This window comes from Pinus tabuliformis, chromosome 2_1 (genome assembly GCF_031772625.1).
Source record: "Pinus tabuliformis cultivar Carrire ecotype Pingquan chromosome 2_1, CPIR1, whole genome shotgun sequence".
In the NCBI taxonomy this organism is placed as follows: Eukaryota; Viridiplantae; Streptophyta; class Pinopsida; order Pinales; family Pinaceae; genus Pinus; species Pinus tabuliformis.
Genome location: NC_142299.1, coordinates 404,459,494 through 404,482,572, shown reverse-complemented (window position 1 = coordinate 404,482,572; position 23,079 = coordinate 404,459,494).

The window sequence follows — 23,079 nt, the reverse complement described above, 5'->3', positions numbered from 1 at the left end:
GATTTATTTCATTAAAAAGATCAATATAAAGGAGCGATAAGTTTATTGTGTATTCTGTATATATAAATATGTTCCTTTGATTTAAGATTGTTTATCCTAGATCTTTTGATAGTTTTATATTTCTTTTCTTTGTAACATTTAACTTTAACATTTTAGTTATATTTAGTTATTTCTTTTATTTTGATAAACAACATTATAGAGCTAACTTAAGACAATTAAGAAAGATTTTATATTAATATAGAGGCTAAATTTAATTAGATTATATAGTAGATAGACCATAATACTAGATTTAACTCTAGTAGAATAATAATATCACCTTAGGACTAACATTTTGCTTTTATAATAATATAGAAGTAATAGCACAATTATAAATTAGTTTATTAAGTTTATATCATAGCTTATGTTTAGGTAATATTATTCTAAGCCTAGGATATACTAACATTAGAATATTTATAGTAATATATACTAATATCTAATACAAATTTAATACATAGGTTAGTATAATACATCTAGGCTAGAATAGCACTTAGATCAACATAGGTTAACGCTTGGTGTGGATTAACTGAGCCATTAATTTATCTTAAGGATTTACTTCTTTGCAAGAGTTACGTAAGCAGGTAGATCTAATATTTCTCTTGTTGGTAAGAAATAGAAACACCACAACTTAGCAGGAAGGGAAAGAGGGTAACTAGACCCATAACAAGTTGAAATAACCAGCTTCAATAGAAAAGGTTCTAATTGGGCCCTGATCGGGTGGTCTCCCCAGATGTTGATGAAGGACATTTTTTTCCATATAAAATTTTATAATATTTATCTCTTGGGTTTAATATTATTCCCTTGGGTTTATTATTATTCCCTTGGGTTTATTATTTCTTGGGTTTATAATATCAATCCCTTTGGTTTATTAATCTAAGGGTTCATATTCCTAGGGTATAATATTATTGATAGGATTTATAATATTAATCTTCGGGTTTAATATAAATCCATTGGTTTTATAATCATCGTAAACCATGGTCCAACATCACATTATGACAAAAATTTTCTCAATATGAAAATGAACCAATCTCGCATTGTGACAAGGATTGTCTCAATATGAAAATCAATCATGTTGAACCATGTTCCAATGTCACATTGTAACAAAGATTGTATCAATATGAAAATCAACCATGGTCAATAACCATTGTCACATTGTGACAAAGCTCGTCTCTTGGTCCAACGTCACATTATGACAACCATCGTCATCCATGTTCAACCATAGTCCAACGTTGCGTTGTGACAAAGATTGTCTCAATATGAAAATCAACCATGGGAAACCATTTTCCAACCTCACATTGTGACACAGGTTGTCCCAATATGAAAATCAATCATGGCCAACCATAGTCCAACATTGCATTGTAACAATGATTGTACCAATATGAAAATCAATCGTGGTCAACCATGGTCAGCCATGTTTATTTTAGGGTTTATATACCTTGGGTTTATAATATTTATCCCTCGATTTTAATATTATTCCCTTGGGTTTATAATCTCTTAGCTTTTTAGTGTTAGTCCCTTGGGTTTATTAATCTAAGGGGTCATATTCATAGGGTTTAATATAATTCATAAGATTTATAATATTAATCTTTGGGTTTATAATCATGGCCAAGCATGTTTGATTTGATTTAGAATATTATATTTCTATGCTAAAAGATCCTCCTCATATTAGAAACAAAATGCTTTCATTTTTCTTAAGGATTCATGAATTTTTGCAAGTGAAATGAAGAATTTTTATGTGAATTTTATGAGCAATTTAACATAAATAAGAAACTCAATAAAAACATAAAAATGTATAGAACATCATCAAAAACACATTACAACAAGCATATGAGAAACGATTTCACCCCTCCTAGGCTACGTCTCCTTGGTCCCACTTCCAATGGCTTAGGCCTCTCTATTATGCTCAAAATTGTAAAAATATGTGTTTACAATGCTCAAATGTTTTCGAAACCTGCTCCAATAAGTCCAGAATGTTCAAAAATGACTATATAACCTATTTTTGCATCTAATTTGGTGAAAAACTAAAGAATTTATGGGTTCTCCTTGTTTTCCCAATATTCACTCCACAAATTGCCCCATTTTCGACATGATCCTACAAATTAGCTCCAAAAAAATGCTAACTGAGTGAAAAGTGTGCCATGCGGTGGGCCATAATTTGTCGGCTGGTTATTCCATCGCAAATTAGAATCAACGAGAACCAATGGGATTATGGTTAGTTAACACAGCGGGGCGATGTGCGATTGCGATACAACAGACTCGATGGAACTATTAATTGAAAACTATAATCTTATCGCATCTGGCATCCATCATAGTTTGCATTCGGCGAAGAACCATCGAGTCTTATATTCGAGACTTCTGCACTTCTGTGATGTGCCATTGCGATTATCACATCACAACCCAGGTAGTCTGAAGGCCGATTTTCTGTAATACTTCCCTTTGCCGATGTGCGATTACGATCATCACATCGCGCCTTTCATGGCAAATTCTTTAGTGCCTTCCTACCTACCGTGTTGTGATGTGCAATTGCGATTATCACATCGCACCTTGGTTATTCTGGGGCCTATTTTTAATGCCGAACTACTTGAGACATGTGATTTGTGAAATGTGGGGGCCAATGGCGGCCTGCCACTTAGTGCCTCCCCATTCGATGAAGGACCCTGTCACGTCATCCACTCCTGCCATGTGTCCAAGTCAAATCTGAACTTTGACTTGCTCTAACTTCTGCATATGAGGTCAGTTTTGAGTGTCGTTTGCACCGTTGGAATCAGGATGATGAGCTCTTCGATCTGAAGCTAATTTTACCAAGATTCTACCTTTGATTTTTCATCCTAATGTTGAGCACCTGATCACTCCTCCCCATTGGAAGCCTTTTGGACGCAAAAAGGATCACTTTCAATTGTCCAGAAGGTGAGGGTATATTTCCCTCACCTTTCCAACCTCTATCAATTTGGCTTTTAAAGTATTTGTACCCTTGAGCCCCACTCGAGGATAATTGATACTTCCCCTTTTTGATGTCCTTGTTCTTATGTCAAGTATAGTGTCTTGCTGAAGCTCATCAAGGAATTCTAGAGAAAGGTCTTCAATAGATGGAATTTTAATATTCTCTCCTTGATATTCAATCAAAGGAGGCTCATACAACTTTAAATTCTCAACATTAACAACAGCATAAATTTGCATATATGAAGGAAATACAACCTGAAGGCATTCTTACCAATCTTCTTCAAATTATGAATGGACCATATCTAATTGGATTTAGCTTTTTACCTTCTCCTTGGAGCCTCTCTTTTTTATTGTGAAGGAAAAGTTCATCACCAACTTGGAACTTGTGATCTTGATGATGCTTGTCGTGCCTTTCTTTGTACTTGCCGTGGCTTTTCTCAAGTTGTTCTTGAACCTTTTTGTGTACTAATTTGATTTGTTCAATGAACTTTCTTGCATTGTCTATGTCGCTATGACCTTCAATAGCAACATCTTTGCCAAAAAATAAAATCCAAAGGATATTTAGGCAAGTATCTCATGCATGCCTCAAATGGCGAAGTTTAAGTAGAAGTGTTCTTGCCTTAGTTGTAAGCATGTTGAATACAGTGCAAATGTTCATCCCACAACATAGGATGCTTAATGTAATACCCATGAAGAAGATGTATCACTATTCTGTTCACCACTTATGTTTGACCATCTGTTTGTGGATGAAAATTTGTACTCTTTTTCAATTTTGTATCCATGAATCCCCACAAGCTTGACCAAAAATTCCCAACAAAGTGAAAATATCGATCACTAACAATGGGTGGGAAATCCAAAATGCACCCAAACATTCTGAAAGAATAACTGAGCAGTTTGTTCAGTTGTAGCTTTCTTTTTACATGGCATCAAAATGCACATTTTTCTTAACCTATCCAAAACTACATACAAATAATCATGACCTCTTTTTGACAATGAAAGACCTCCTACAAAATCCATAGAAACAATCTCTCACGGTCATGAAGGAACCAGAAGTGGTGTATACAATCCCAACTTCTTAATACTGGGCTTACTCATTTAACCTAACGAACATCCTTTAATAAAATGAGACACACTTTCAAGCATACAAGGCTAATAACAATACCTCTGTAGATGTTCCATCGGCTTAGTTACACCGAAATTACCAACAATAGGAGAAGTATGTGCCTCTCTTATGATGTTAACTCTTTCTCCATGTGGAATATATAGCTTGCCAAGATGGTACAACAAGTTATAATGCAAATGATAATAATTTTCCTCTACTTGGTTACCTTGACTCAAGTTTGCATAAACATATTGAAGGTCACTATCTAATGCATATTGCTCAATATAACTTTCATGTAAAGAAAAATTATGATTGAGTAAAGTAGATTCACTAAAATAGGCTGAGAATGAATATCAACAACTTTATTGTAGATACCTTTCTTATACCTAATTACCAAGTGGAATTGTTGAATAAAACCCATCCATCAGAAGTGTTGTGATTGCTGCAACTTTGATTGAGATTGCAAGTATTGCAATGGTTGATGATTAGTGTGAATGGTGGTTTCCTTACCCATCAAGTAGTGCTTCCATTTTTTCACACTTTTCACCAACGTATTCAATTCCTTATCATATTTAGGATAGTTAATCACTACACCATTAAAAGTTTCCAAATGAAAATAGATAGGTTTGCCATGTTGCATGAGCATTGCATCCATAGCGTAATCACTAGCATCATTTTGAATCTCAAACAATTGTCTCAAGTCTGGAAGTGTGAGTATTGGATTTGTACTGATCTTTTCCTTCAACGCATCAAAGGACTTTTGTTGTTTGCCTCCCCACTAAGAAACCTTTTTCACGCTCTCAACACATGCAAAGGAGCTGTTATAAGAGAAAAATTAGCAATGAATTTCCTCCAATATTAGGTTGCTCACAAAAAACTTCTTACCTCCGTAACTGTCTTGGGCCTTGGCTAATTCACAATGACATCAACCTTGGAGGGATCTATTTTCAACTGACCTCCTACAACAATATTACCCAAGTAAACTAAAGTTTTTTTCCAAACTCACACTTTCACATCTTAAGATACAATTGTTCTTTTTTCAATACATCACTTGTACTTTTCTTACATGCATGAAATTTTCATCACAAGATTTACTAAAAATTAAGATTCCCTCTAAGTAGACTATGAAAAACTCATCAAGAAATGGCCTCAATACATCATTCATCACATGCATGAATGTAGCGGGAGCATTATATAAACCAAACGACATAACTAGCCATTCAAACAAACCCTGTTTTGTTTTGAATGTTTTCTTCCAAATGTCTCCTTCGGATATTCTAATTTGATGGTAGCCACTTATTAAGTCCAACTTATTAAAATAATTTGCATATTTCAATTGATCAAGTAAAACATCTATTCTAGGCAATGGGTAATGGTTCTTTAGCGTAAATTTCTTTAATGTGCGAAAGACCACACATATGCGCCATGTTCCATCCTTCTTTGGAACCAAGACTATAGGTGAACCACATGACAATGAAGATGGTATGATGATCCATTTATTCAACAAATCTTTAATTTTCTTCTTAATTTATATTCTTTCCATCATTGACATCCTGTACATGCCAATGTTATGAAGAGGACAATCTTGCTACAACTGTATCTCATGTTGGATTGCACTCTTGGGAGGTAATTCCTTTGGTTTCCTGAAACATATCATCATGTTGGTTAACTACGTCAACCAATTCAGATTTCAAATTCGAATCACAACCTTTAAAAGTTTCATTATCAACATCATCCTTAGGTTTGATCATTAAAAGCAAAAAATTATTTCTCGAATTCACTAGTCTTTTCATCTACCCTGCATTAACAAGCGAAAGATTTGTTTTCTTTCTGTGAGCTCTCACAATATATTATACTCAATCTTTGAATAAATGATATTTTTTTTCATGTCTATGAAACATATATTTTCTATCATAAAGGTACAGGCTGCCCAAAACAATGCCACAGATATCTAATGGCACAACGTCAAGATCCACTTCGTCTATGAAATTTGTAGTAATAGAAAATTTCAATTAACATTTTCTAGTAACCTGCAATTGAGCATTGTCACACATCCATGCAAGTGGATATGGTTTATGATGTGGAACAATTTCTAAGTTTAAACGTTTGACAATGTTTTAAGAGATAAGATTGGCTTGAGAGCCACTATCAAAAAGCGTATCAATATTGTTGAGTTTTGATGTCACCCTTATGTGAAAAAGTTCTATTCTCTTATTTTTGTTTGGAGTTTCATTTTGTGAGTTTGAATAACTAGTGCTAACAATGGATTCTTTTCCTTTTAACCCCATGGTTGTGATTTTAGTTTCATCACCCGAATCGGATCCCATATTCTATTGAGTGGTTGCAGTTGTCTTTTGTTTTCCCTTGTTGTTGTTTCTCTTTGGTTTTAGATGAAGCTTCCAATAATGAACTTCATCATGACCCTCTCTTGAACAATATTTTCATGTAACTTTCTCTCCTTCCTTTTTGATAGACACATTTTTCTTTTCCTACCCTTTCAAATCCTTTTCCTTTCCTTTACTCTTAAATGGATTTTTACTACCTTCTTCTTGAGTGTCTTTCCCTTTTGCTCAAAATGAGTGGTTTGCACACACACATTATCTAGATTATTGGGATTAAACATTAGGATAGTATTCCTAAGGTAACATTGTAAACCCCCTATGTACTTCAGCAATGTGTCTTTTGATTGCAATTCTACATCGAACATCAAAGACTTTTTTCTTAATTCTTGGTTGTAATCTTGCACATTTTGACCTTTAAGATTTCTAAAGTTTTGGCAATTCATGATTGATTTCTTCATATAAGCTAGAGGGTAGGATTTTCTTTTGATTGCAGTAATGAAATCATTCAAAGAAATTGAGAGCTTATCATGTTTTTTGATCTCCTCTTGGGTCTTTGATTCCCACCATACTAGTGTTGCACCATCCATTCTCAAGGAAGCTAACTAAATCTTTATGTCATCCTCTTGAAGGTTTTGAATACTACAATAGACCTCCAACTCATGAATCTAATTATCAAGCTTCTCTGCATTCAATTCACCATTATACATAGGCAACTCGAATTTAACATCAAGTTTTAAAAAAGGTGATTTACCCATTCCTTTTGAAGTATGATGATGAGTATGAGTAAGGGTTGCATTAGTGGAAGAGGGTGAAGATGCTTGTGAAGAAGCTTGTGAAGAAGCTTGTGAAGAAGCTTGTGAAGAAGAATATGAAGAAGATGGTGGAGAGGGTGGAGGTTTGTCTCCATTTCCATTACCTACTTTTCCATTACCTCTTCATGAAGAGCCTTCTCCTTTGGGAGGTTTTGAAGTTTCCCCTTGTAGCCTCATATTACTCTCTTCATAGAGGACCTCCACCATTTCTGTCATATCAAAGAAAGCCTTTTTGAAGGTCTTCTCATCTTCTGTCATGTTTGTGGGTTCTCCTTCATGATAAACGATCTCTGGAGTGTGAACTACAACTTGAGGTTGAACTGGTGTTGGAGATTGTGGCAACCTTGCTATCCTTACCCTTGACCCAACTTCAGGGCATCCAACAAGCTTTCCTTCACCTCTTTTTAGTTTTAACCTTGTAAGCATGACATAAACTTGCAAACAGTTAAATCCTTCTCACAAAGTAAACTTAGTGCTCTGATACCAAATTGATCTGATTTAGAATATTAGATTGCTATGCTAAGATCCTCCTTAGATTAGAAACACAATTCTTTCATTATGCTTAATGATTCATGAATTTTTGCAAGTGAAATGAAAAGTTTTTATGTTAATTTTATGAGCAATTTAACATAAATAAGAAACTAAGCAACATCATAAGCATGTACAGAACATCATCAAAAACACATTACAATAAGCATGTGAGAAAGGAGTTCACCCCTCCTGGGCTACATCTCTTTGGTCCAGCTTCCAATGGCATGGGCCTCTCTATTACGCTCAAAAGTGTAAAAATATGTGTCTACAATGCTCAAATGCTTCTAAAACCTACTCTAATCAGTCTAGAATGTCCAAAAATGGATATCTAGCCTCTTTTTGCATCTAATTTGGTGAAAAACTGAAGAAGTAATGACTTCCCCTTGTTTTCCCAATATTTGCTCCACAAATTGCACCATTTCCAACATGATCCTACAAATTAGCTCCAAAAAAACATTAACTGAGTGATAATTTTATTGTGTGATAGGCCATAATCTGTCGGCCGACTGTTCCATCAAAAATCACAATCGGCGAGAACTAGTGGGCTTATGGTTTGTGAATGCAGTGGGACGATGTGCAATTGCGATATGGTGGACCCAACAGAACTATTAACCAGAATCCATAATGTGATCGCATCCAGGATCCATCGTAATTCGCAATCAATGGAGAACCAACGGGTCTTATATTCGAGACTTCTGCACTTTTGCGATGTGCGATTTTTATTATCGCATCGCGACCTAGGTACGCTGAGGGTTAATTATCAATAATACTTCCCTTCATCGATGTGTGATTACTATCATTGCATCACACCGGTTGGGGCTGATTCTTTAATGACTTCATGTGTGCTCTGCTGCGATGTGCAATTGTGATTATCGCATCACACCTTGGATATTCTGGGGCCAATTTTTAACGTCGACCTACCTGCGACTTAGGATTTGTGAAATGTGAGGGCCAGTGGCGCTTCCCCATTCATTGAAGGACCTTGCCACATCATCCACTCCTGCCATGTGTCCAAGTCAAATATGAACTTTGACTTGCTCTAACTTCTGCATATGAGCTTAGATTTGAGTGTCATTCGCACCGTTGGAATCAAGATGACGAGCTATTCGATCTGAAGCTAAGTTTGTTGAGATTCTGCCACTTTGATTTTTGAGCCTAATTTTGAGCACCTAATCAATGGCCCAACGTCAAATTGTGGCAAAGATTTTCTCAATATTAAAATCAACTATGGTCAAATGTCCCATTGCTACAAAGATTGCCTCCATATAGAAATAAATCATGCTTATCAATGTTAATTTTACAATTTATAATGTTTATATTAGGGTTTATATATGTAGGGTTTATAATATTGATCTCTTGGGTTTAACATTACTCCGTTGTGTTTTTAGTATTAATCCCTTGGGTTTATAATCATGGTCAACCATCGTCCAACGTCACATTGTGAGAAATATTTTATCAATATGAAAATCAACCATGGTCCAATGTCGTGATGTGAAAAATGTTGTCTCGAAATGAAAACCAATCATGCTCAACCATGATCAAGCATGGTCCAACATCATTCTCTGACAATGATTGTCTCGATATAAAAATGAACCTTGGTCAACCACGGTCAACTATGTTTCTTTTAGGGTTTATAATTTTTATATTAGGGTTTATGTACCTTACATTTATAATATTAATCCCTTGGGTTTAATATTATTTCCTTGAGTTTATAATACATTGGGATTTTATAATTAACCCCTTGGGTTTATTATTCCCTTGGGTTTATAATACCTTGGGATTTTAGAATTAATCCGTTCAGTTTATTATTCCCTTGGGCTTATAATACCAATCCTCTGGGTTTATTAATCTAAGGGTTCATATTCCTAGGGTATAATATTATTCATAGGGATTATAATACTAATGATAGGGTTTAATATAAATTCATTGGGTTTACGATCATGGTCAACTATTGTCAATGATGGCCCAATGTCACATTGTGCCAAAGATTGTTTCAATATGAAAATCAATCATGGTCAACCATGGTCCAACATTACAATGTGATAGAGATTGTCTTAGTATGAAAATCAACGATGGTAGACCATGGTCAACCATGTCTATTTTCGGGTTTATAATATTTATCTTAGGGTTTTTATACCTTGGGTTTATAATATTTATACATTTGGTTTAATATTATTCCCCTCGGTTTATAATCTCTTGCGTTTATTATTCCCTTTGGTTTATTAATCTAAGAGTTCATATTCCTAGGGTATAATATTATTGATAAGGTTTATAATATTAATATTTGGGTTTAATATAAATCTATTGGGTATATAATCATGGTCAACCATGGTCCATCATGACATTGTGACAAAGATTTTCTTAATATGAAAAACCACCAATGTCACATTGTGACAAGGATTGTCTCAATATGAAAATCAGCCATGGTCAACCATGTTCCAACATTGCATTGTGACAAAGATTGTTTGAATATGAAAATCAACCATGGTCAATAGCCATAGTCACATTGTGACAAACATTGTCTCTTGGTCCAACATCACATTGTGACAACCATGGTCATCCATAGTCATCCATAGTCCAACATCGCATTGTGAAGAAGATTGTCTCAATATCAAAATCAACGATGGTCAACCATGGGCAAACATTGTCCAACATCGCATTGTGACAAAGGTTGTCTCAATACGAAAATTAATCATCGTCAATCATACTCCAATGTTGCATTGTGACAAAGATTGTGTCAATATCAAAATCAACCATGGTCAACCATGTTTATTTTAGGGTTTATATTATTTATCTTAGGTTTTATATACCTTGGGTTTATAGTATTTATCCATTGCTTTTAATATTATTCCATTGGGTTTTTAGTATTAATCCCTTGGGTTTATTATTCCATTTGGTTCATAATATCAATCCCTTGGGTTTATTAATCTAAGGGTTCATATTCCTAGAGTTAATATTATCCGTATGGTTTATAATATTAATATTTGGGATTAATATAAATCGGTTAGGTTTATAACCATTGTCAACTATGGTCCAATGTCACATTGTGGCAAATATTTTCTCAAAATTAAAATCAACCATGGTCCAATGTCACATTGTTACAAAGATTGCCTCCATATGGAAACCAGTCATGGTCAACCATGATTGTCTCAATATGAAAATCAACCATGTTCAACCATGATTGTTTTAGGGTTTTTAATATTTATCTTAGGGTTTACATACCTTGAGTTTATAATATTGATCCATTGGGTTTAATATTATTTACTTTGGTTTATAATCCCTTGGGCTTTTAGTATAAATCCCTTGTATTTATAATATCAATCCTTTGGGTTTATAATATCAATCCCTTGGGTTTATAATATTACGTTGAGGAATTCAACCCTATGTGTGATTTACAACAAAAAGAGTTCATTGGAGCTAGCATTTCGTGGAGGGAAAAGGTTCTTATTGCTCAATTAAGGACCAAATCACATCAACTTCAGTGTGAAACAGAACAATGGAAAAGTCCTAAAGGAGCTTGGGAAGAATGGGTGTGTACATTTTGCATGTTTGGGTTGTGGAATCAAAAAAAAATTCATTTTGGAATGTGATGCATTCAAAGACATCAGAGAAAGTTATGAGAACATGTTAGCATCAGTTTCTTGGCATTGTCCTTTTAGCGAGAGGATTGTTGGAAGGTTGGGTTAGCTCATCATCAATTTAAATTGGAAAATGACTGAATTGCAAAGAGCGAAAAACAGGGAACTAATGGTCTCATAGACTATTTTTAGTCTCGTGGACCTAAAAATATCATTTCATTTCATTGTTTATAGGGTATAATGTTATTCATAGGGTTTATAATGTTAGTCTTTGGGTTAAATATAAATCCCTTGAGTTTAATTAATTAACAATAATTAATATAAAATATTAAAAAAATAGTATTTATATTTAGAAGAATTAATTATAATAATTAGTTTATTATTATTAATATTTATTAATTAATAATTCTATTAAATTGAATTAACAATACAAATAATAATGTTAATTACTAATAGTAGTAATATTAATTAATAATAATAATCATCATAATTATTTAGTAATAATAATAATAATATTTTTATTAAAAAAATAATTTTGTATTATTATTATTATATATTTATCAATTGGAATATTAATATTAATATTAGATCTAAACTATTAAGCTAGATATGTGTTTTTCAACCTCATTTATTAATATGGTCATGCATGTGATTGATATATGCCTTGAGAATATATCAATCACATTTACCAATGTGATATAAAATAAAAAATTTAAATTACCACACCAAAAATTAATATATAAATATTTTATTCTACTATAATTTTTTATCACTTTAATACTTCTCAAAACCCTATAATATACAAATATTTTATCCTACTATAATTTTTTATCACTTTATTACTTTTCAAAACAAATTATATAGACTAAAATTTAAATTTTTAAATTTTTACAATTATAAAAAAGTTAAAGCTAAACACCAATATATGGTGAAAAAGAATTTATGGTATAGGTTTCCCTTTGTAGCCATTGTCCGAGGGATGATCGACTAAACACAAATATATGGTCAAAAAAATATTCGCAGGTGGTATAGGTTTCCCTTTGTAGCCAAGAATTTATGGTATAGGTTTCCCTTTGTAGCCATTGTCCGAGGGATGATCGACTAAACACAAATATATGGTCAAAAAAATATTCGCAGGTGGTATAGGTTTCCCTTTGTAGCCACTGTCCGAGGGAGGATCGACCGAGAGCACGACCACCCAAAATTCGTCCACGTGCATTGCAAATTTGCAACGAAACCTTTTGCAAATTTTATTTACAATGCGATGATTAGTGCCACTTGCTCGGATGTCATAGGGTTTTTTTGCCACTTGTCAGGTGGCACAACACCGTCATCCTAGGAGAAGACGACCGTCATGCCTGGAATTTGACGTTCCGTAGGAAGGTTTTTTTTTTTTTTTAAACCAACAAAAAAAAATTCTGAAACGGTAAAATAAATTTCAAACCCTAAATTTTAGGTCCAATTATTTAGGGTGTCCATCAGAAATTTTAATGACTAGTTGACTAATAAGTAATTTAGAGAAAAACAGTGAGCAGACCATGAGAGTGATATAAACACACAAGAGAATATGGAGAAAGATTGGGTAGTGTGATGTTCTAGTTGCGTATTGCTCATATACGTTTCATAAGCTATTTATTTTTTTTCTAACATTTTTAAAATCTTGAAAGTGCTTTTTATTCATCTTCATAAATAATGAGAGTGAGAGTTTATTATATATATGTAAATTTGATAACAATAGTTGATTTTTTTTTATCTAGTAACAATCTTCACGATTAGTAAGTGAAACACTTATGGTTAGTCTTAGATTGCATTCTTAAGGTTTAGGAAAATTATTTCCCATTTTGACATGGATATATGTATATGTGAAATAAACAATTATGAATAACGAGGTGTCTTTAAATGACATGTAAGAATGCAAAAGTTAAGTTCTATATTTACATATTTTTTAAATTACTTAATATGTTCGGGTTTAACATATATGTCATATTATTCTATGGTTTTTAATTGCAAATCATGTTTTTAAATAAAATAAAATCTCATTTACGATATTTTTATTCGTAGGTGCTACCCTTCTCTAATTTACATAAATTTCTATTTGGAGTGTCACTTCTACAGGGTTGTGGTTTTCAAGAATCACTTCAATCTTAATATATTTTCAGTGCTATAGAGTCAAACTAGTGAGTTATTATGCTTTCTTTTTCTAAGGATGACTACTTTAAGCTTATCTCTCAATTATTTTAAAATATTTTCTTATAACAGCGAAAAAAAGGAGAGTAGCAAATCAACTTCAAATGTAAAGTGATGGACACAAAAAACAACTAACGGTTATCAAATTTCCATTTAATAGACAAGATAAATTTGAAATTCCAAGCCTAACAACCATCACACTTTTCAAACCGTAGTCATGCCACTTATTAAGACACGAGGATACTACATGTTAGACAACACCTCGGCCAAGAAGAAAACAACAATCTCACCTCTTAGGCAGTCGGCTGAGCTAGCAGAGGCAGTGTCACTTGTCATGACCAGCAACATCTTAGCAACCAAAAATGCCCGTGGTACTTGGTAGGAAACACACATACCACTTGTCAAAAGAACGGTGTCATTCAGCCATACCACATGTGAATATAGAGGTGTCATTTTTCCATCAGAATTGCCACATGTTGGGTGGCAATGTTGTCACTTGTCTAGAAGCCACACCACTTTGTTGGCATTATGACACAGGTTTGGCACTATGACATAGGTGTTGTCCTTGATGGCAACTCACTCAGATGGTAGATCATTGTTCAGGCTCTCAGAATGAAAGAAAATGAGGTATACACAAGTTTCCTTTGACGAAGTCACGTATACACGCGGTATTGCCGATTAAAAGTCGCGTATGCATATGCACGAACTTTCATGCACGGAAAAGTGCGTACATGTGGGAAAGCTTATTTTTAGGTCCATGGTATTTGGACCTATGGTTTTGGACCTTGGTATTGCATCCGAAGTATTGAACCCAAGTATTGGGTCCCTAGTATTGGTTCTCTATGGTTTTGGACCATGGTTTGAGTAAGGCCTAAGACTATAAAAAGGAGGAGATCATTTGGCAAAGGCATTGACTGAAGTATTGAATATCTTATGAAGAGCAAGATCTGGAACACTAATGATTGGTTTATGGTGCATAGCTGAATCTGAATCAAGGAGGAACTTGAGTGCAAGAAGATGGATAAGTTCTATTGATGGGTCAAAACTCAAGACTTGAATAGTAGTAGCTTTGTGTGATTTTGATCTATTATATTTGGCACATGACATGATCTATAAATCTGATAATCTGGGTATAACTGATGTCTGAATATTTGAAAGACTGAATGATCTACTATAGATCTGTATGCAAGTTCGACACATCAGAGGAGCGTATACACACTGGTTCAGTAAGTCAAAATAGTGTATACAGTGGTTGGCCTTAACACAAAAGTGTATGCATGTAGGTTTCTGCATATTGAAGTAGCGTACGTCTCCTGAAATATTTTTTAGCTACTTCTGTTTATTGCTGCAGTGTTCTGGGTTCAGAATTGGTGTCTAGTTACTGTTACTATTTTCTGGGTACAACATTTAGAAAAGTGACTATTTGATTCAGCTTGTTTGGTGCAAAGGAGATTAGTTGATGCAGATATACTTGATGTTTGATTGATTTTATTCATGGATTCAGTCTGAAAATTTATGAAACGTGGTCCCTGGAAGAAAATAGAAGGTTGTAGCCTTCTATAGGTCAGCACCTATGTACTAGTACCTCAGCTAGTACAAGAGCAAAGGGGGTTGTAGCTCCCTTCCATGAGAAGTTGGAGAACGAGAGAAGGTTGTAGCCTTCTGTAGGTAGAAGCCTGCGTACTGGTATAAGACTGCACCAGTACAGATCCATTGTAAAAAGAAGTTTCTAATTGAAAGAAGATAGAGACGAATTGCAGCAGGTGGTTTTCACCCACATTGGGTTTCCACCTTAAATCTTTGTGTCCATGTGTGTGATGATATGTTCTGTTGTGTTGCTCCTGTTTACTGTTCTTATGATTAATGAAGTCGTGATGCACTGATTAAAGATCAACAATTAATGAATCGTAAGCCTTTTGATATATGCTAGTTTCTTTAGACACAGTAGCATATATACACAGTTTCCCATAGCTGAAGTAGCGTATACACATCTGATTGTGAACTAAAAAAATAATTGATTAGATAATACTGATTCACCTCCCCCTCTCAGTATTATTTCCAGCAATTGGTATCAGAGGCAAGTTCTTCAGAATAAGCTTGATCGCTTGAAGGAAGATCTATTATCATGAGCAACTACGAAAAGGAAGCATCTATCAGACCACCAATCTTTGATGGAAGCAACTTCATTTATTGGAAGGTAAGAATCACAGCCTATCTTCAATCTCTTGGTACAGAAGTTTGGGATATCGTGGAAATAGGATACACATTTCCATCAGCAACTCCTATAGATATGGCTAGTAAGAAGCAATATGAAACAAATGCAAAAGCTGTCAATACTCTATTAGTGAGTTTATCTCAATCAGAATTTGTCAAGGTTATGCAGCTCAAAACCACGAAAGAAATATGGGACAAGATCATTCTGAGCTATGAAGGGGATGATTAGGTAAAATGTGCAAAACTACAAACTCTCAGAATCCAATATGAAAATCTCAGAATGCACAATGATGAAAGTGTGGCTAATTATTTCTTACGTATAGATGAGATCGTTAATTGTATGAAAAACTTGGGTGAAGAGATAAAAGAAGCTACTTTGGTTGAAAAGGTTCTAAGATCTTTGTATTCTAAGTTTGAATCAAAAGTTTCAGCCATAGAAGAAAAGCAGAATCTTCAAAGCATTACCATGTCACAGTTGCACGGAATCCTAACTGCTTTCAAAATGAGAAAAGGGGGACCATTAGACATGAGAGAATCTGCATTCAAAGCCTTAGGAAAAGGAGAATACAATGATTCAGTACATATGTCAGAAGGACAGGAAGAATCAAACTTTGTCAAGAACCTTCAATGGGGTTCCGGAAGATTCAGAGGTAAGCTACCTTTTAAATGCTTTTTCTTGTGGAAGAGTCGGTCACTCTGCAGCCAAGTGTCCTCATAAAGATAAGCTTGACAAAGGTAAGGAACCAGTTAGATGAAACATAAAACAAAATTTAAGTAAGAATAGCTATTATACTCATGAAGACAGTGATGGATTTTCAAATAGTGATGAAGATGAACAATGTAATCATTATAGACTTTTGATGGCTTTTGAAGATGATGATTTCTTGGATGCTATAGATGAAGAAGGTCTTTATGAAGAAATTTCTAAACTCAAAATTTGTTTAGAAGAAAATAATATGATTATAGATACTTTGACATTCCAACTTGCTGAAAGGGAAAAACACAATGAAAAGTTAGAATGTGAAATTGTGGGACTTAGAAAAGATATTGAGAAAACAAAAGCTCTTAATCTTAGATTTGCTAAAGGATCTGAAACTTTAGATGAGACTATCAAAGTGCAACGTTCTCCTCTAATCAAGACAAGTCCTGGGTATACTAAAGAAGCATCTCAATCATAGAAGCCATCTACCTCCAAACGTTATCTTGAAGCAGCAAGGAGAAGTGAATAGGTTGACAATCGACAGCAAAGGCACAATGAAGATCACCAAGTAAATCGAGGGAAATCTACTTCAAGGATGAAAAGAAGCTACAACCAACCATAGGTAAATCATTCTCAATTTGCCTCAAGAATGAATGGCGATGGAAATTACAATCACCTAGATAGAAGGCTTGATAATCGCAGGAATTTCTTCAATGGCCAATGTTTCTCTTGTCGTAACTTTGGACACAAAGCAGCTCAATGTGTTTCCCACAAGACCATCATGACCAGAGAAGCACGAAATCAAAGGAGTGTGACTAGAATCGTGAAAAGAACCTACAATAACTTTTCTGCTCTTGAAAATGAAATAGAATGTTTTATTTGTAACAAGTTCAGTCATGAAGATTCTGAATGCAGGAGTAGGTTTCGGAAAACAACTCAGAAGGAGCAAGCTTCATTGAGTCCCAAAACATGTAGGAAGAAATAACTGCAGCCAGAAAGATGTGGTATAGCCTTATATGCGGAAGGGCAGGAAAATCAATGGTACATCAACAGTGGATGCTCGAAACATATGACAGGTGATAAAGAAAAACTTCAATCATATAGTGCCTCAGAAAAGGAAAAGAAGGTCTCATTTGGAAATGACACCCTTGCATTCATAAAAGGTAAAGGTTCTGTTCTTTTGAAAGAAAAGGTCAAAGCTGGAAAGTTATGTATGTTTATGGCTTAAAGCATAATCTATTGAGTGTCAGTCAAATGTGTGATCAAGGAAATGAGGTAATATTTCGATCAAATGGATGTATTGTTCGTGAACTTGATACAGGAGAAACAGTGATCAAAGGCATAAGAACACCAAATAAGCTATACATACTCAAGGGAGGACAACAACAATGCTATCTAAGCAAGAATGATGAACACTAGCTATGGCATAGAATATTGGGGCATCTAAGCTTCTCTCAAATAAGGAAAGCATGAAAATATCAGGTGGTTCATAATCTCCCTGACATTAGAATTCTAGAACATACAATATGCAAACCATGTCAGTTTGTGAAGAAAACTAGAACTAATTTCCCTGAGAAGGAAGGATCAGCTAGTAGGCCACTTGAACTTGTCCATACTGATATATGTGGTCCAACTAGGAAGAGGTCACCTCGAGGAGAAGAATACTTCATATTGTTCATTGATGACTTTTCAAGGATGTGTTGGATTTGACTTCTAAAGCATAAAGACGAAGCTTTCGAAAAGTTCAGAGCATTCAAATCCTTGGTTGAAAACAAATCAGATCGTAGAATCAAATGCCTTAGGTCTGATCGAGGAGGGAAATTTACCTTGGATGAATTTTTCTATTTTTGTGAAGAACATGGAATAAGAAGGGAATTCTCTACTGCAAGGACTCCTCAGCAAAATGGAGTAGTGGAAAGGATGAACAGAACAGTTCAAAAAATGGCTCATGCTATGCTTGATGAGTCTAGAACTCCCACAACCTTCTAGGGTGAAGCTACGTTTGCTGCGGTTACTATTCTCAACAAGACAAATGTTCGGGTGAACAACACTCAAACTCCTCATGAACTTTGGTATGGTAAGACTCCGACAGTTAAATACTTCAAGATTTTTGGAAGAAAATGTTACATCAAAGGAATGATGAAAACCTTGGCAAGTTTGAACCAAGAGCAGATAAAGGCATTCTCCTTGGTTATTCTCCCCATAGAAAAGGATACAATTGTTACAATAAAAGACTTGGAAAAATTGTTGAAAGTATTGATGTAGTGGTTGATGAATAAGGAAACATTCCTAGGCAGGTAAAACCTGAAGATTTCGAAGATGATGAGGACTATCCTTCAACATCAAATAAAACTTATGATGAAGATACCCATGAGGCACCAAAAAAATAGATAAGGTTAGAAGAAAATACTCCATCCAGGTACGTTCAGAAGAATCATCCAGAAACTCAAATTTTGGGGTAGAAAGAGGCGGGTGTACAAACAAGAAGAACTATTTCAGAAGCTTCAACATATCTAGCATTTCTCTCCTCCACTGAATCACAAAATGTAAGAGAATCATGCAAAGATGAATGTTGGGTCAAGGCCATGAATGAAGAACTTGAGCAGATTGAAAAGAATAACACTTGGGAGTTGGTTCCTAGACCAAACAATAAGAATTTCCTAGGGACAAAATGGATATTCAAAAACAATCTGAATGAAAATGGAGATGTAATTAGAAACAAGGCTAGACTTGTTTGTAAAGGGTATGCTCAACAAGAAGGTATAGACTTTGAAGAAACTTTTGCACCGGTTGCTAGACTTGAAGCCATAAGAATGTTCCTTGCTCCTTCTAGCTTTCAGAAGTTCAAAGTTTTTCAAATGGATGTGAAATCTACCTTTTTAAATGGAGACTTGGAAGAAGAAGTGTATATTGAGCAACCAGATGGAATCATCCTTGGAAATGATCCAAAAATTGTATGCGGACTTAAGAAGGCACTCTATGGTCTTAAACAGGCTCTAAGGGCTTGGTATTATCGTATGGACAAATACCTCCATCAACAAGGTTTTTCAAAAGGATCAGTAGATAGCAATCTACATGTAAAACTTGATAATGATAAATTGCTAATACTTGCTGTGTATGTTGATGATATCATATTTGGTAGAAATGAAGAAGCCATGAGTCAAAATTTTGCTTTGCTAATGCAGAAAGAGTTTGAAATGTCCTTTCTTGGTGTGCTAACATATTTTCTTGGTTTACAAGTCCAACAAAATAAAGACGGATTTTTTTTTGTCACAAACCAAGTACCTCATGGAGATCTTGAAGAAATATGGCATGGGAGATTCAAAACCAGTGTGTACCCCTATGGTAACAGGATGTAGCCTTAGCGCCAATGATGATTCAGCAGCAGTACATCAACCAACCTATAGATCCATGATTGGTAGTCTACTCTATCTGACAAGTACCCAACTAGACATCATGCATGCAGTGGGAATAGTTGGAAGATTCCAGGAAAATCAGAAGGAAGCACACCTTCAGGTAGTTAAAAGGATCTTCAAATATCTTCAAGGGACACAAAACTATGGCTTATGGTATCCTAGAGATACATATCTCACACTTCATGCATATACAGATGGAGATTGGGCAGGAAGTGTGGATGACAGAAAAAGCACTAATGGTGGTGCATTCTTTATGGGTTCCAGATTAGTCTCTTGGTTCAGCAAGAAACAAAGTTCAATTGCTTTATCTATAGTTGAAGCGGAATATGTGGCTGCTACATCTTGCTGCACACAACTCCTTTGGATGATGTAAATTTTACAAGATTTTCAAATCACTTGTACAACACCTATCTCTATTTTATGTGATAATACAAGTGCAATCAGCATTTCAAAAATAGAGTCATGCACTCAAAGACCAAGCACATACCTATCAAATATCATTTTCTCCGAGAAGAAGTGCTTGAACAAAAGGTCAAATTGGAGTATGTTCCCTCCAAGGAACAAGTTGCTGATATACTCACCAAACCACTGCCCAGGGAGACATTTGAATACCTCAAACAGAAGCTTGGAGTAATTGATGCATCATCTTGCTGTTGAAACTTGTCTGAAATGTGGTTGTACGCTAGTTTAATGAGGAGAATCCACGTACATACGTCAGTTTATGTGGATACAGTCATGTATATGTTGGTTTGAAGACAAACAGTGGGCCAGGCTCAGGATGAAAGGAGTGTGATATGGGTCTGACAGAGACCATCTGGCACAGGTTCAGGGGGAGCATATATATTCTTCTAATAATGCATTGTTGGCATTATCCAAGAAGATCTTGGTTCAATATCACAGTGTTTTGGTTTCAGGGGGAACAGGTGCAGAAGGAGAACATGGTTGCTAGTTTGAATGATGATTGAAAGATGCTAATGTTGATAGTTGTTGATAACTATCATAGTCTGGTTGTAGATATTTCATCTCTATGTCATGTATTTCTTTTGTTATCAAGGTCATGTAACGACCTTCTTTAATTTCCCCACTATGTCTGGGATGGATAATGTAATATCTTGTGTAAACTTTTGGTGTATCCCCACTTGGTTGGATGGATAAGTCAATTCCCACTTGGTTGGGAGATGGATGTATGTATGAGTCTTTAGTTGTAGGAAGGTCACTTATGATGTATAAAGTAATGTATCTTCTTGTAGAACATCATCTTGCAGACCTTGCCTACAGTCAGGGGGAGCATGAAGAGCATAGCAGAGCAAAGATTTCAGCATGAATTCAGGGGGAGCATAACCCTTTGCCCTTGATGTCAAAGGGGGAGAATGACTTTGAGTGACTCGGGGTTGCCATCAAGTCCAAAGGGGGGGAATTTTGGCATTATGACATAGGTTTGGCACTATGACACAGGTGTTATCCTTGATGGCAACTCACTCAGATGGCATATCACTATTCAGGCTCTCAAAATGAAAGAAAATGAGGTATATGCATGTTTCCTTTGACGAAGTCGCGTATACATGCGGTATTGCCGATCAAAAGTTGCGTATGCGTATGCACGCACTTTCATGAACGAAAAAGCGCGTACATGTGGGAAAGCTAATTTTTAGGTCCATGGTATTTGGACCTATGGTTTTGGACCTTAGTATTGCGTCTGAAGTATTGAACCCAGGTATTGGGTCCCTAGTATTGGTTCTCTATGGTTTTGGACCATGGTTTGAGTAAGGCCTAAGACTATAAAAAGGAGGAGATCATTTGGCAAAGGCATTGACTGAAGTATTGAATATCTTATGAAGAGAAAGATCTGGAATACTGGTGATTGGTTTATGGTGCATAGCTGAATCTGAATCAAGGAGGAACCTGAGCGCAAGAAGATGGATAAGTTCTATTAATGGGTCAAAACTCAAGACTTGAATAGTAGTATCTTTGTGTGATTTTGATCTGCTATATTTGGCGAATGACATGATCTATAAATCTAATAATCTGGGTATAACTGATGTCTGAATATTTGAGAGACTGAATTATCTTTTATAGATCTGTATGCAGGTTCGACACATCAGAGGAGCATATACATGCTGGTTCAGTAAGTCAAAACAACGTATACACTGGTTGGCCTTAACACAGAAGTGTATGCATGTAGGTTTCTCCATATTGAAGTAGCGTACGTCTCTTAAAATATGTTTTAGCTATTTCTGTTTATTGCTACAGTGTTCTGGGTTTAGAATTGGTGTCTCATTACTGTTACTATTTTCTGGGTACAACATTCAGAGAAGTGACTATTTGATTCAGTTTGTTTGGTGCAAAGGAGATTGGTTGATGTAGATATACTTGATGTTTGATTGATGTTATTCATGGATCCAGTCTGAAAATTTATGAAATGTGGTCCCTGGAAGAAAAGAGAAGGTTGTAGCCTTCTGTAGGTCAGCACCTACGTACTAGTACCTCAGCTAGTACAAGAGCAAATGGGGTTGTAGCTCCATTCTAGGAGAAGCTGGAGAACGAGAGAAGGTTGTAACCTTCTGCAGGTAGAAGCCTGCATACTGGTATAAGAATGCACTAGTATAGATCCATTGTAAAAATAAGTTTCTAATTGAAAGAAGATAGAGACGAATTGCAGCAGGTGGTTTTCAACCACATATGGTTTCCACCTTAAATCTTTGTGTCCATGTGTGTGATGATATGTTCTGTTTTATTGCTCCTGTTTACTGTTCTTATGATTAATGAAGTCCTGATGCACTGATTAAAGATCAACAATTAATGAATCTTAAGCCTTTTGATATACGTTGGTTTCTTTAGACACAGTAGCGTATATACGTAGTTTCCCATAGCTGAAGTAGCGTATACACATCTAATTGTGAGCTGAAAAAATAATTGATTAGATAATACTAATTCACCCCCCCCCCCCCAGTATTATTTCCAACACACTTGTCATAAGAGACCACCTATTGGATACCAACCATGTTAGTTAGACAACAAAAGATAATTGTTCGAGAGAGCAATGCTAATTGTTAGATAGGTAGAAGATGACAATGCCACCTGTATGACAAAGCAGCAGAAACACACGTAGGACAAAATAACAGCGTCGATTATTAGACAGAAGTCGTGCCACTAGTAAGGTTGACAAGGATGGAAGTTCCACTTGTGGGGCAATCACAACTAAGGTGGTAGTGCCACCAATT